Source organism: Macaca thibetana, chromosome 2 (assembly GCF_024542745.1).
Source record: "Macaca thibetana thibetana isolate TM-01 chromosome 2, ASM2454274v1, whole genome shotgun sequence".
Lineage (NCBI taxonomy): Eukaryota > Metazoa > Chordata > Mammalia > Primates > Cercopithecidae > Macaca > Macaca thibetana.
Window position 1 is genome coordinate 153,635,940 of NC_065579.1, and position 13,290 is coordinate 153,649,229.

Here is a 13,290-nt window from a genome sequence, read left to right on the forward strand (position 1 = left end):
CTTTGCATCTGTGGATTGACTATAGCTGAAATTGAGGAAGAGAAAGAGGATTTGGACTAGGTGACTATTAAGGTTCTTTCCAATCAAAAATTCTGTCTTCATATGATTTGTTTAGTCAAGATTCACTGCAATCTCTTCCTAAACACTACACAGACTTATTGAAAAGGTAATTAAAATGGTATCCATGTAGGTACTGGCCAACAGAGATGAACTGTAGCCCACAGTAGACAAAAAACACGAGAATTCTCAAAAGTCTTCTTCTACCAATTAGAGATTCCTGGCGATCACATTTTTGTTAATATATTTCTATTTACATATGTGTACATTTATATCTGATTATAAAAGTAAGGTGCATGTATTAGAGAACTTTAGAAAATCTAGACATCTATTTCTAGTCCTTTTTAGGACATTTTTAAATAAATTGGAAGTGTCTAGTACATACTATTTTGATTTTTAGGTTTTTTTAACTAAACATTTTGTTGTAAGCATTCCCCATTTCATTAAATATTCTTCTTCAGACACATCATTTTTGAATGCCAATATTATATTTAATCATGCAAATATTCCACAATTTATTTAATCATTTCCATATTCTTGAATATTTTATTTCTATCTTTATACTATTATAAATAATAATGAGAATACCTTCATACTAAATCTTTGGTAAAGTTTCAGTATTTTAGGGGATATTATCATGTCAAAATAATATGTCTTCATATGTAATTCTAAGTTTTATTATTAAAAGGTTGTGCAAATTTATACCCTCATTAAGAGGTTAGGTCTCTGTGGAGAGCTCATGTTACAAGGGACTTTTGTAAAGTGAAATCCCATACCATCTACATTGATTTTTTCATTTAGATGTTGACAAAATTCAGAGAGATTTTAAAATGATAAGAATTGCTAAGCATAATCAACTAAACAGAACAGAAAAACATGACAATGTAAAACATGTGATTGTGATTTCGGTTTGGAGGGAGGAACTATAAAAGTTTTCATAGAACTTTAGGGCTAGAGAGAAATTTAGTAATCTCTAAGTTTTACTTCTAAATTTAAAAAATGATGACACAAACTTTCATCCAATTTTATCAAATAAAAATTACAGTTTTGTGTGTTATTGTTATGTGAGGGGGGAAATGAGAAAATAAGAACAAGGAGAACTGAAAGGGAAAAGAAAGAAATATAGATACATCTACAGAAGGAGAATTTCATCTTAAAATAATACTAGAGACCTTTAAAAACCAGTTTTGGTTTTTGCAGTAGTAGACAAAATGAACAGAAATATGAACCCTTGGAATTTTTATTCACACTGAAGTTGTGAGCAAGATTCAGGCCATAGACCATACATTCTTTGATCCTGATCTAGATGAAAAAACCTACAAAGGGATGTAAGCTTTTCTTGGGTTTGGAATATGGAGACAAGAGGAAACAATTCTTTTTAGACCCAGCCTCTCTTGTTTCCTGAAACTTTAATTCATCATGACTCATGAAGATTGCACCAGTTTAAGTAGGGATATGTATTTATTTTCATAATGGCAATAACAAGTTTAATAATGCCATTACTGAATTAATTTTTCATAATGGCTGACAAAGGGTTATAATGTTATTATTTTGTAAATGGCCATATTAATTATTAGCTCTGCTAAAATTGGCACACTGGAGTTTCAGACAGTAAGCTAGGATACCAGCATGACTTTGCTTTACCATAAGCAGAAGTTCAAAAACATAGTCATGAGGGAAAGAAAAGGATGAGTGACTTCATGCCTGTCTTATTGCAGACTCTAAAACAAGAAAACCCTTTAAATGGGTCCTCTCTGGCTATGAAGGATAAGCTTTCTGTTCTAATCAGCTCCTTGGCTAGCTTGGGCTGACAAAACATTATTGTTCTCTTAACCTTTGCCAAGCTGAGGAACTTTACAAGCATTTTTTCAGTAACAGCCAGAGTGATTTATGGGTTTTTCTCCCTCTAGCTCTCTGCAGTTAGAAAAACAAATTTTATTTCTCAGTCTCATTCCTTCCTCCCCATTATTCCCAGTTCTCTACTGTCTTCAGCCATAATCCTTCTTTATTTAATGCAAATATTACTTTATTTTGCATAATTTTTAAGTATGTCTGTGTTTAATGTTCTTTAATTATGGAGACCACATACCTTGAATTTTCTGGAACAGTTCCTATTTAAATATTGTGTACCTCTAAATATACTAAAACTTTAAATTAAAAAAAACTGTATTGTTGTTTTCCTAAACCATCAAAAAACATCCAGTTTCTCAACAAATACCACTGTTTTCCATAAGGCTGTTTTTAAATTTGAGTGGCAAAACCTAGAGGGGAGAGGGATACATGATAGTTTGTTTTTAAGAGTAAAAACTGTGGTTTCAGACAGATTTGAGGCTGCCACATTTTTGTTGTGTGATGTTAGGCAAGTTACTTCTCTGTGCTTCAATTTTCTTATCTACCAAAGGAATATCAAATTACCAACCTCATGAGATTTTTGTAAAGATTAAGTGAGAGAATTCATGCTAGTACTCAACACTGCCTGGCACATAGGACAACTTCCGTAAATGTTTGCTACTATTATTTTTCAGCACCAAAAGTCTCATGTTAATATTAGTGATTATAAAAGAATAGAAAGAAAAAAATTTAGTTTTACTATGCAAAGTAAAAGAACTTAACATGAAAATTATAAAATACTGTTTGTTATGATTTGGACCTTGGGTAGTATGTAGCTGGATATTTGTAGGTTCATAATTACCTAGTCATCTAGAAAGGAAAACTCATTTAGAAAGGAAATCTAAGACACTCTAAGCTGGCTAGATTCCATTGGGAAGACACAGAGTGGTAAATCTTGGAAAGTAGGTAATTAACTCAGTCATATTATCTGTTAAAGGAACACTGTGGCCTTAAGTTGTGTCTTTACAAGAACTTGCTAGCAAAATGAGACAAATGTATCTGTAGATCAATGATGGTTGAATATTTTTAAAGATTTTCAACATAGAAACATTATTCTTCCATAAATGGAAGGAAAATATATAAATTTAGTCTCTGTCTATTTAAACTCCAGAATTGAGGAAAGCTTTTGTTTGCTTTTTTGTTCTTTATTGTTTGTTTCTTCATTAACAATTTTTGGAGATTTAAATAACATTGGCATTGTAAAATCTTTCCTAGTAATCTGCATGGAGTACTCAGAGACTTGCCAAGAAATTGGGGGGAAAAAATGGAAAGAATAAACAATTATTAAGCAAACTGAGTTCTTCAAACAAGTATGAGAAGAATAATGTGCCATCATTTCAACAGCAGATGATGAAAGTGACAATGCAAATATTGTATTAACTAACATTTGTCTTGGCTGAATTTTTAATTTCTCTTTATGTAATTGTATACTTTTTAAACAGTATTTATTATATATATAATTAAATATGATTTAAATTTTATACCACAATAAGATGTTATGTAAATTAGTTTACAAATAAGAAAAAATAAGCTTTTTGTAAGAATATGTGCCCTAATTTATAAATATAAAAATACAGTTACCATATTTATAATTCGTCAACTCTTAGAGAGATTTCCACAGTTCAAGAAAGGAAGGAAGTTGGAAGAATTAAAGTTAGTAGCTACAAAAACATGTGTTTCATGGAGTGTGGGAAGCAAACAAGATGATGAGGAAGGAACCTTATTCCCTTTATGCATATCAGGCTTCCTGAAGGCCTTAGCGTTTGATAGGACAAGAATAGAAAAGAGGAAAAATACCAGAAATAGACAGAAGGGTCAGTTTTATGGTTTGTAAAATGGCTTACAAAAATCGATTTCTGTCTCTTTTGTCTATGGTTATATCCCCAGCACATTAGATTAACAATAATGACGGACATGTGGTAGGTATTTTGTAAATATTTACTGAATGAATGAACACTAGTATATAATATTCATGCTTCATGCTTCATGCTAGGATTTCAGGCCTGAGTTTGAAGATAATTAAGTCACAAGTTAGATAAAATACTTCACCTATTCAACAAATATGTATTGTGTGCCGATTTTGCACTAGGTACAATTCTAGATGTTATAGGGGACAAAAATCATAAAGAAAAAAGAAATGAAAAACAGAGTAATACTAACTTGAAGAACTAATAACAATTGAGTATGGGGGATGACAGACATATAAACAACTAATAATGAACCACTGTAGTAAGATTATTGATGTGAATTGTAAAAACAGAGTCTTGTGATTGTATTGAAGGAATAACCAATTATTCCTCAGTAAAGAAGAGGTGAATGCATTGAGATGGACTTTTAGCTCTTTTGGAATCTTATTCTATACTTAGCTTCGTTAATGTGACTCTATGCTGATTTTCTTCTGACTTCTTTGAGGTCCCTTTCATCTTCTTCACTGGGTCATCTTCCTTTTCCCAACCCCTTAGGATCCTTAAATCCTAAGGATTTAGGAGCAAATGATATATGAGCAAGAATTGGCAATTAATTCAAATTGCCATTTCAAGAAGTTTGGTAGTAAAGAAAAAAGGGAGAAAATAAAGAGTCAAAAAGAGAGGGACTGGAGGGGATATGAGTGAATTGGAGAGATGTTATAATATTTTGAGGCAGAGTGGTAGAACTAGAAAACAAACTACTAAAGATCCAAATGTAAACTAAGATAACCAATGAAACAAGGTCATTACCTGCTACAACTGTTTCATAATCTTTCTACTTTCCTCAGTCCTCCAGTTTCTCCTTTCCCACTGCAACTCCAGCTGATGACTTTGCCATAAATAGAGAAAATGGAAGCCACTCAATGTGAATGTCCTCATCATCCTATCATCAAATCTTGTAGACAACACTAACATCAGCACTCATTCTTGCCTTCTCTAATTACCCATCCCCACCCCACCCCTTTGACAATTGAAGATTTCTCCTTCTGTCCCAAACCACAAGCTCTGGATCTACCCCTCCAGGTTTCTCAGGAACCTCGCCCCATTTAGTAGCTCCTTCTCTCTCCCACATCTTCAGCCATTTCCTTTTTGATCTTTCCCTCAGCATTTAAACATGGTATAAAATCATCTATCTCAAAACAAAACAAAAAACTTACCTTGACTCCCATATTTCCTTTCAGTTACCTGTATCTCTCTACTCCCCCTTTATAGACGAATAAATATTTCAAAGTTCTTTAAACTTCCTCATTTTCCCTATCTAACCCATACTAATCTGGTCCATTCTCACCACTACAATGCAAGTGTGTTTGCTAAGGTTCCCAATGTTCAACAGGTTTAAATTCAATGTACACTTCAACTTCCTTCCTATTTGATTTATCAAAGGCACTCAATACAGTTGACTCTCTCTCCTTTTCAAATACTCACTTTCTTGGCTTCTATGGTTCACTCTCTTAGTTGTCCTAATTTTCTGGCCACTCCTTTCTGGACCCTCCCCCTCTTCACAAAAGGAATTGCACTGCCTCAAGTCTTTCTTCTAGATATTCTTTCTTCACACTCTACATTCTAATTTCTACAACCTATGATCTGTCTAATCCCATGGCTTTAAATACCATCTATATGCTAGTCACCTACAAATTGATAACTGGAGCCCAGATCTTTTTTCTGAACTCCAGAACCACAGTCACCTTTCTACTGGATAGCTCCATTGGAATGTCTTCTAGAAATCTCAAAAAAACATGTCCAAACTAAACTACTCCTGTTCCCCATTTCAGTGAGTGGTACTTCAGTCAGCTAGATTTCTCATACCAGAAACCCAGAAATTATTCTTGATCCTTTCATCTCCCTCACTTGGTGACAGCCAATCTATGACTAATTCCTGTGTTCCGTCAATTCTACATCCTATACCTCTTTTCAGATATTGTTGGGCTTTGGAGAAAAAGAGCACATTTTCTCTCTGCATCTCATAGATTAGGCCACTTAAAAAAGGGAATATTTGTAGACTGGAACTTTGAAAGGAGGTTGATACATTATATAATATTTAGAATTAAATGATGATCTTGGAAATGTTATCTTCCTACCCTACTAACAGCCCCTACCTCCCACTTTATTCCTGCCTTCTCCCATTTAATCACACTCTCCTACTTGTATCAAACATCATGTACATCTCTCTTTGTGATATGGTTTGGCTGTGTCCCCACCCAAATCTTATCTTGAATTAATTCCCACAGTTTTCACATGTTGTGGGAGGGACCCAGTGGGAGGTGATTGAATTATGGGGACAGGTCTTTCCTGCACTGTTCTCATGATAGTGAATGAGTCTCATGAGATCTGATAGTTTTAAAAATGGGAGTTTCCCTGCACAAGCTCTTTCTTTGCCTGCTGCCATCCATGTAAGATGTGACTTGCTCCTCCTTGCTTTCTGCCATGATTGTGAGGCCTCCTCAGGCACGTGGAACTGTAAGTCCAATAAACCTGTTTCTTTTGTAAATTGCCCAGTCTCAGATATGTCTTTATCAGCAGTGTGAAAACAGACTAATACACTTTGTTTATCAATATAACAATTAAGAATCCCTAGAGACTTCTCACCTTCTCTATGTGCAAAATTATGATAGTTTACCCTGATTCTTTAAGCTATGGTTAAATTTTAGGGAAAAGAAATCCATGAGAAAAAGTCCTACACAGTTATGGAAGCATTAGATATTCTTTCATCCTGCAATAGGAATGATGAACAAAAGATTTTCTTTCTTTTGCCACATCAGATAGCATGCTTTATTGAGTGGGAAGAATTAGGAGATTCCTACCTAGCAGTGTTATAATAAGGCTTTATTTATGGTTATTTAAAATAGTTAACAGTTTTCCTCAGGTTTTTTTTTTAGTCATTTGAGCTCATTTTTTTTCATTTTTTTAAATCCTGGATTAAAATCGAAATTAACTGCTTTAGAGTTTGCCTGATGTTTTGATTTTCAGATAAAAATAAACAGAAGCTCAGTATTCTTTTCACTTTGGCATTTAGATTTTTTTCTAATAGCATAAAAAAAGCAAGCTTGCCTCCTGGGTGTAAGAAGAGCTTCTAGCTATAAGAGTCAATCAATTGAGAAGGGCATTTGTGGGTAGGAGTTGTGAAAAATTGCCAACTTGACCTTGAAAAAAAGAAAAAGAATTGAGACTAGTGGCAATGATCATTTATTTCCCGTGTGCTGCAGTCTCTCTCACATTTTTAATTTGGTTTAAATTTCTGTCCCCTACTACCCACTCAACACACATTTATGTGCGCTATTAACATCATAATGTATATTAACGAGCCCTCACAGCTGCTTAAGAAGCTTCTTCTAGCAGGCTAATAACTTTTCTTTGACTCAATGATGCTGTGTATAATGTAGTCTAATAAAACTATGTCATGTGCATTGAAAAGCAGTCAGAATAAAAGAATAGTTTACTCACCCAAAGAGGCAGCAACTAAGAATACAGCTATACTAGCAAAATCATCTCAATTTGTATAGCTCAGTGGAATTTGTATCCTTGTATACATTTCCTTGTTTCCATATATGTGCATTGTGAAAGCTAGACACAAGATAACAGAATCTCAAGGTTGGAAAACATAAAAGGCTACCTACTCCAATAAACTGTTTAATGCTTACATTATTTCAGCAACATTTGCTCAGAGTGGTCCTCCAACACATACATGAAACACTACCCTCACCCCCATCTTCCCTCATCTATCCTCAGCAACAGAAAGAAGGACTAAAATATCTCTAGAAAAGACGTTTTCAACCTTGGCTGCACAATGGGACACCTGTGGGAGCGTTTTAAAATCACCATGCTGAAGCTACAGCCCAGATCAACTAAATTAGAATCTGAGGGCCAGACTCAAAAATCAGAATTTTTTAACCCTCTCAAGTGATTTCAACTGCAGCCAAGATTGAGAGCCACTGCTCTAGAGGCAACACATCCTGGAAATGATAAGTCGTTTTCATAGGAAGTCAAAATCTGTTATACAACTTTGACCTATTCGTCTTAAAAGAAGTTTTTTTTTTTTTTTTTTTTTTTTGAGAATTTGTAGCTGAAACTCAGGGAAATAACCTCTTCTCCTTGTCCAGTCAAAAATTAAATAATAGGTTATTGTTTATAAAGCATAGGTGAAAGACTCAGAACTATATATGACAGATATCACATATAATTCCAATTTGTTTTTCAGCCCTTGGGAGAAAGATCTCTTTCCTTAAACTTGTACATATCTGAGAAGAAAAGAAGGCTCTCTCTTAAGAGGATTGGACAGAAACATTTTCATCTAGAGTCTGGTTCTTTGGACATGATCCAATCACTACTTCTCTACCTATGAGACAGTTGACCATCTCTTTCTCAGATGAGGTATGATAACATCTAACTAAACTTTTTGTTTTGGGACACTGAATAAAGGGTTTCCTTTATACTCTAGTAGATATTGCAAAGTAACAATCATGGACATATAGCAATATATTAAGACTGTAAAATATCTCAAGATATTATTCCTTTCCTTTTTGTTACACACACAGAGAGAGAGAGAGAGAGAGAAAGAGAGAGAGAGAGAGAGTCATAGACATATATATATAGACTTGGGAACTAAATGGCCTAAGCCTTGCAGTATTATGTTCTTTTAGTGGCTGACTATCAAGTCTATCCATTCCCAGAAGAAAGCATTGTCACATTCCTAATGGCTTAACTTTACTAGGATAGATAGTTCAAATTGTGGTCATCATCCTTCCACATGAAGGACTATAGAAATACTTGACAACAGATATAACTTCTCCTTTGATTTTTTTTTCCTCTATCCTCAATTTCTTCACCTATTTCTCATAAACTTGGCTTTACTTTCTCTCAATATTTTGGTGATTTTTCCTCTTGACACCCTCCAGATGCCTGTAGCCCTCTTAAATTATAGTTCCCAGAGATGTAGAGATTATCTTCTTAGTCTTAGATACCATAAAATGGAAAGTCTCTAACTTGAAAGAATGGGATAGGTAATTGATCAATAACCAAAAAAAAAAAAAGTACTAATATGAAGAATCGTTAAGTAAGTAATAGTTAGTTGGTGTAAGCTGTTAGACAACTGCTGGAAGTTTATAGTCTCAGGCCTGAACAGTTTAAAAAATGGAGTTGCCATTGACTGATCAAGGAAGACTTAGAGGGGAGAAAGTTTTTTTTGTTTTGGTTTGTTTTTTATACTTTAAGTTCTGGGACACATGTGTAGAACATGCAGGTTTGTTACATAGGTATACACGTGCCATGCTGGTTTACTGCACTTATCATCCTGTCATCTACATTAGGTATTTGTCCTAATGCTATCCCCCCACTAGCCCCCCACACCCTGACAAGCCCCAGTGTGTGATGTTCCCCTCCCTCTGTCCATGTGTTCTCATTGTTCAACTCGGGGGAGAAAGTTTTTAAGGGCAGATCAGGACTTAGTTTTAGACCTGTTAATATTTTGGTCGTGTTCATTGGCATTTGGGTATTTAAGTTAGGCATTCAGGGGAGAGACCTGAACTATATAAATGTCTTTATAAATTTATAGCTGTGAATCACCAGGGTTTAGATTGCATTTAAAGAGCCAGACACAGTGGCTCACACACCTGTAGGCCTGCATTCCAGCTCTGGTCAACAGAGTAAGACCCCATCTCTGAACAAACAAACAAACAAAAATCATGGTACTGGATCAAACCACCAAGGGAATGGGTATGGATAGAAAAGAGTAGAGATGCAATGACTGAAACCTAAGGCATTCCAATGTAAAGAAATGAGTAATAACCAAGAAGAGAGAATAAAAAGGAACAGTAAATGAGGTAGTTGAAAAACTAATAGAGTGTGTTGTCCATGCCAAGTGAAAAGGAGGGAGTGCTCATGTCTGTCAAACGCTGCTGAAAGTCTAATAAGATGAGGACATGAGGTCATGGATGATATTGACAGGAGTGGTTGTGGTGGAGTGGCAAGGGTAAAAGCTTATTTAGAATGCATTCCAGGAAGAAGGAGAAGAGAGAAATTGGAGATCAAGTGTATAAATACCTTTTCCTTAGGGTTTTTTTGTAAAGGGAAATGGCATGTGAGCTGGCAAGGAAGTGAGTTCAAGAAAAGGCTAATTTGTTTATCTATTTATTTAGTTATTTATTTTATGATAATATAATAAAAACGGAATGTTTACTATTGAGAAATCAATGATGCATGAAAGTAGGAAGAATAGTTGGAGGACATCCCTGAGTTGGAGAGAAGGGAAAAGATCTAGAAAAGTTGAAGACCTGGACTTATTTAGAAGTACATAGAACTTATCCATAATAACAGAGGAGAAAGCAAAGTATATGGTCACAAGTATATTAAGAAAGGTAGAAAAGGTGGTATAGTTTTTGCAAGTTCTTAAATATTGCTTCTATTTTATCAGGCAAAGTGGAAGCAAGGTCATAAGCTAAAAGTGAAGCTTATGAGGGAAGAAGTATTGAAAATTTAAAGAGAAAGGAGAAGAATGAAATAATTATCTGAATCTAACAGAGTAGGCGTATGTGTAATTGGTAGGCAGCATTAAGAGTCCACTTAAGGTTAATGATCATGAATACAAAGTGAAACAAGTCAACATTGTTCTGTGTTTTTTTCTAGTCATATTGACTAAACAAGTACAGATATGTAATGGCATAAAATTGGATTTAGTCTTGATTGAAGACAAGTGAAAGCAATATAGTGAGAGAGTGGCAAGTGGAAAGAAGGTAAGGGTATAAGTACTGGAGTTAGTATACTGATAGATCATAGAATTCAAACTGAATAACAAAGGGACAAAAGACGTGAGTGATTAGATAGTAGAATAGATACTTTATGGTCTTAGTGGGTTCAAAGGATTGTTGGAATTCAGGTACTGAAAGAAATGAACTGAAAAGGTTAGAGGAGGAGGAGGTAAGAATAGAAAGCTTGAGATTGAGATTATGCAGAGATTTCAGTTATTCACAGTTACAAAATTTAAGATACGCCTGTAGAGTGACTGAGGGAAGATGGAAGACAAGGACATTGGAAGAAAGGAAGGAGGTAAAGAAACCAAAAATCAGGCAATTGGAAGGATTATCCATCTCTATGAGGAAATTACCAAGAATAAAGACAGTTATATTACTGGAGAAAGAGACAGAAATGAGGAGGAGTGATCTTCTTGGGGTCAGTACATGACTCCAAAAGGGAGGGCTCATGGGTGGAATAGACATCTGATGATATAGGAATCAAATCTTGGAAGGGAGGTGGAGTAGAGGTTGTTTTGCATATTTCTTTTTCATGCACCATATTTGTTTTCATCTCCAGCTTGTCATTAATATATTTGTTTAACACATTCTGCACTTTTATTGGTGGCTTCAGTTAAGTTACAAAATAAAACAAGTTTGGGATAAGGCTCTGAGCTATGTCACTAGAAACCTCTCTCTGGATTGATACTGACCCATTAATAAACATTCCATGAATTATTGCTATGGTTCAATAATTATTATCTTGTTCATCCATGAGGATGTCCAGTGTTGTGAGAGATGTCATGTCTTGCTGAAATGTTGATATTTCACAACAAGTGCAATGTTTTTCGGACTATTTCATGCAGTTCTTGGTAATCCACATATTCTCAGATTCTCAAGTCCCTTATGAGAATTATGCTAATGTTATCATTTCATTTTAATAATAGTTTTTTAATTGATACAAATGTATTCAATATAATTTGAATGACCCTTTTATAACTGAGGATTGGCACACTACTTTTGTTCCTGGGTCTGCATTTATCCTCACATTGGTACCAAAAAGTACTACTCTAATTGTTTTTAGTTAAAAAAAGAAATGCCTTAATACTTAAATGATGCATGCACACCAAAAGCAGGCTAGATGACATCACTGTGTCCTCTATAAATGATGATTTTGCAGTGTTTCAAATAAAGAAAAAACGTGGGTGACCTGAATCATCATATGGCATGTGATAGAATCAGAAGACTAAACCTATGGAAGTCAGTACCATGTTCACATTACTAAATAGCAATTTTATTTTAATTAATGGGATGAATTTTAATAATACTAGTTTTGTAGCTTTTTTATAATTCATATTTGATGATCTTGCTTTATAGTTTTATTTATGTTTATCATTAAAATAAAAATAATTTAAACAGATTCTTCTTTCTTCTTTGTTTTTGTTTTTGTTTTTGTTTTTGTTTCTTTGAGACCAAGTCTCACTCTGTCGCCCAGGCTGGAGGGCAGTGGTGAGATCTCGGCTCACTGCAAGCTCCGCTTCCCGGGTTCATGCCATTCTCCTGCCTCAGCCTCCCGAGTAGCTGGGACTACAGGCGCTGTCCACCATGCCCTGCTAAATTTTTTTGTATTTTTAGTAGCGGCAGGGTTTCACCATGTTAGCCAGGATGGTCTTGATCTCCTGACCTCGTGATCCGCCCACCTCAGCTTCCCAGAGTGTTGGGATTACAGGCATGAGCCACCGCGCTTGGCCCTCTTCTTTCTTGTTAATAGGGTTTATATATTACTTTAGGAGAAAAATTCAGCCTTTTCCATTTCTCTTATATTTCTGGTCTAACGACTCTGATTTTTAAAAGTGAGAGTAAAATATCTAACATGTCTTATCCTTGAGGACTCCATGCTAGCTGACAACCAGAAATAACTACCCATTTTTCTACATCCTCTAAAGTCACTCTTATGTTAGTCAAAATAACATCCCCCCAAGCTACCAACCTGGCCAAATCTCAATAGTTTAACATGGCAAAAGTTTATAACTACCTTATACTAGAAGCCTAATGTAGGGCAGCAGAGGAGCTCTTTTCATCATAGTCCCTCAGATACCCATGCTAATAGAGATTTCATTTTGACACAAACTTCCCTGATCACCAGAACAGTGGCAAACTGCACACTGGTTTTCAAAGTTTCTACCTAGAAATGCTACATATCACTCCAAATCACCTTTCTGTGGCCAAAGAAAATCACATGAGCATACTTCACTTCAAAAGGGACTAGGAATAGGAGTCCCACCACATCAATAGTAGAAGAATTAGATTTAGTAGATAATCTCTCTAGAAACTTACAGGATAAATATCACATTTACCAGTTTAGAATGAATATTTGTGCAATTAGTGTCCTTTTCTGTTGTTTGCAAACAACAGAATAAAAAAGAATTCATTGGAAGAACTAAAAAGAGAAGATTAAATAACCAGGTTCAGAAAGACCAAGAACCAAGCTAGTTCTAGGTGTCTCAACAGCAAGAAGAAATGGATGGCCTGTTTAAAGTGCCCTATCAGGGTAAATAAAGTCCACAAAAATTCGGTCATTTTAATAGTCACTCAAAGTGTGCAAATTGATGGGCTATATTGAGTCACAAGCCCATCCCCTGGCTAGAGGACAT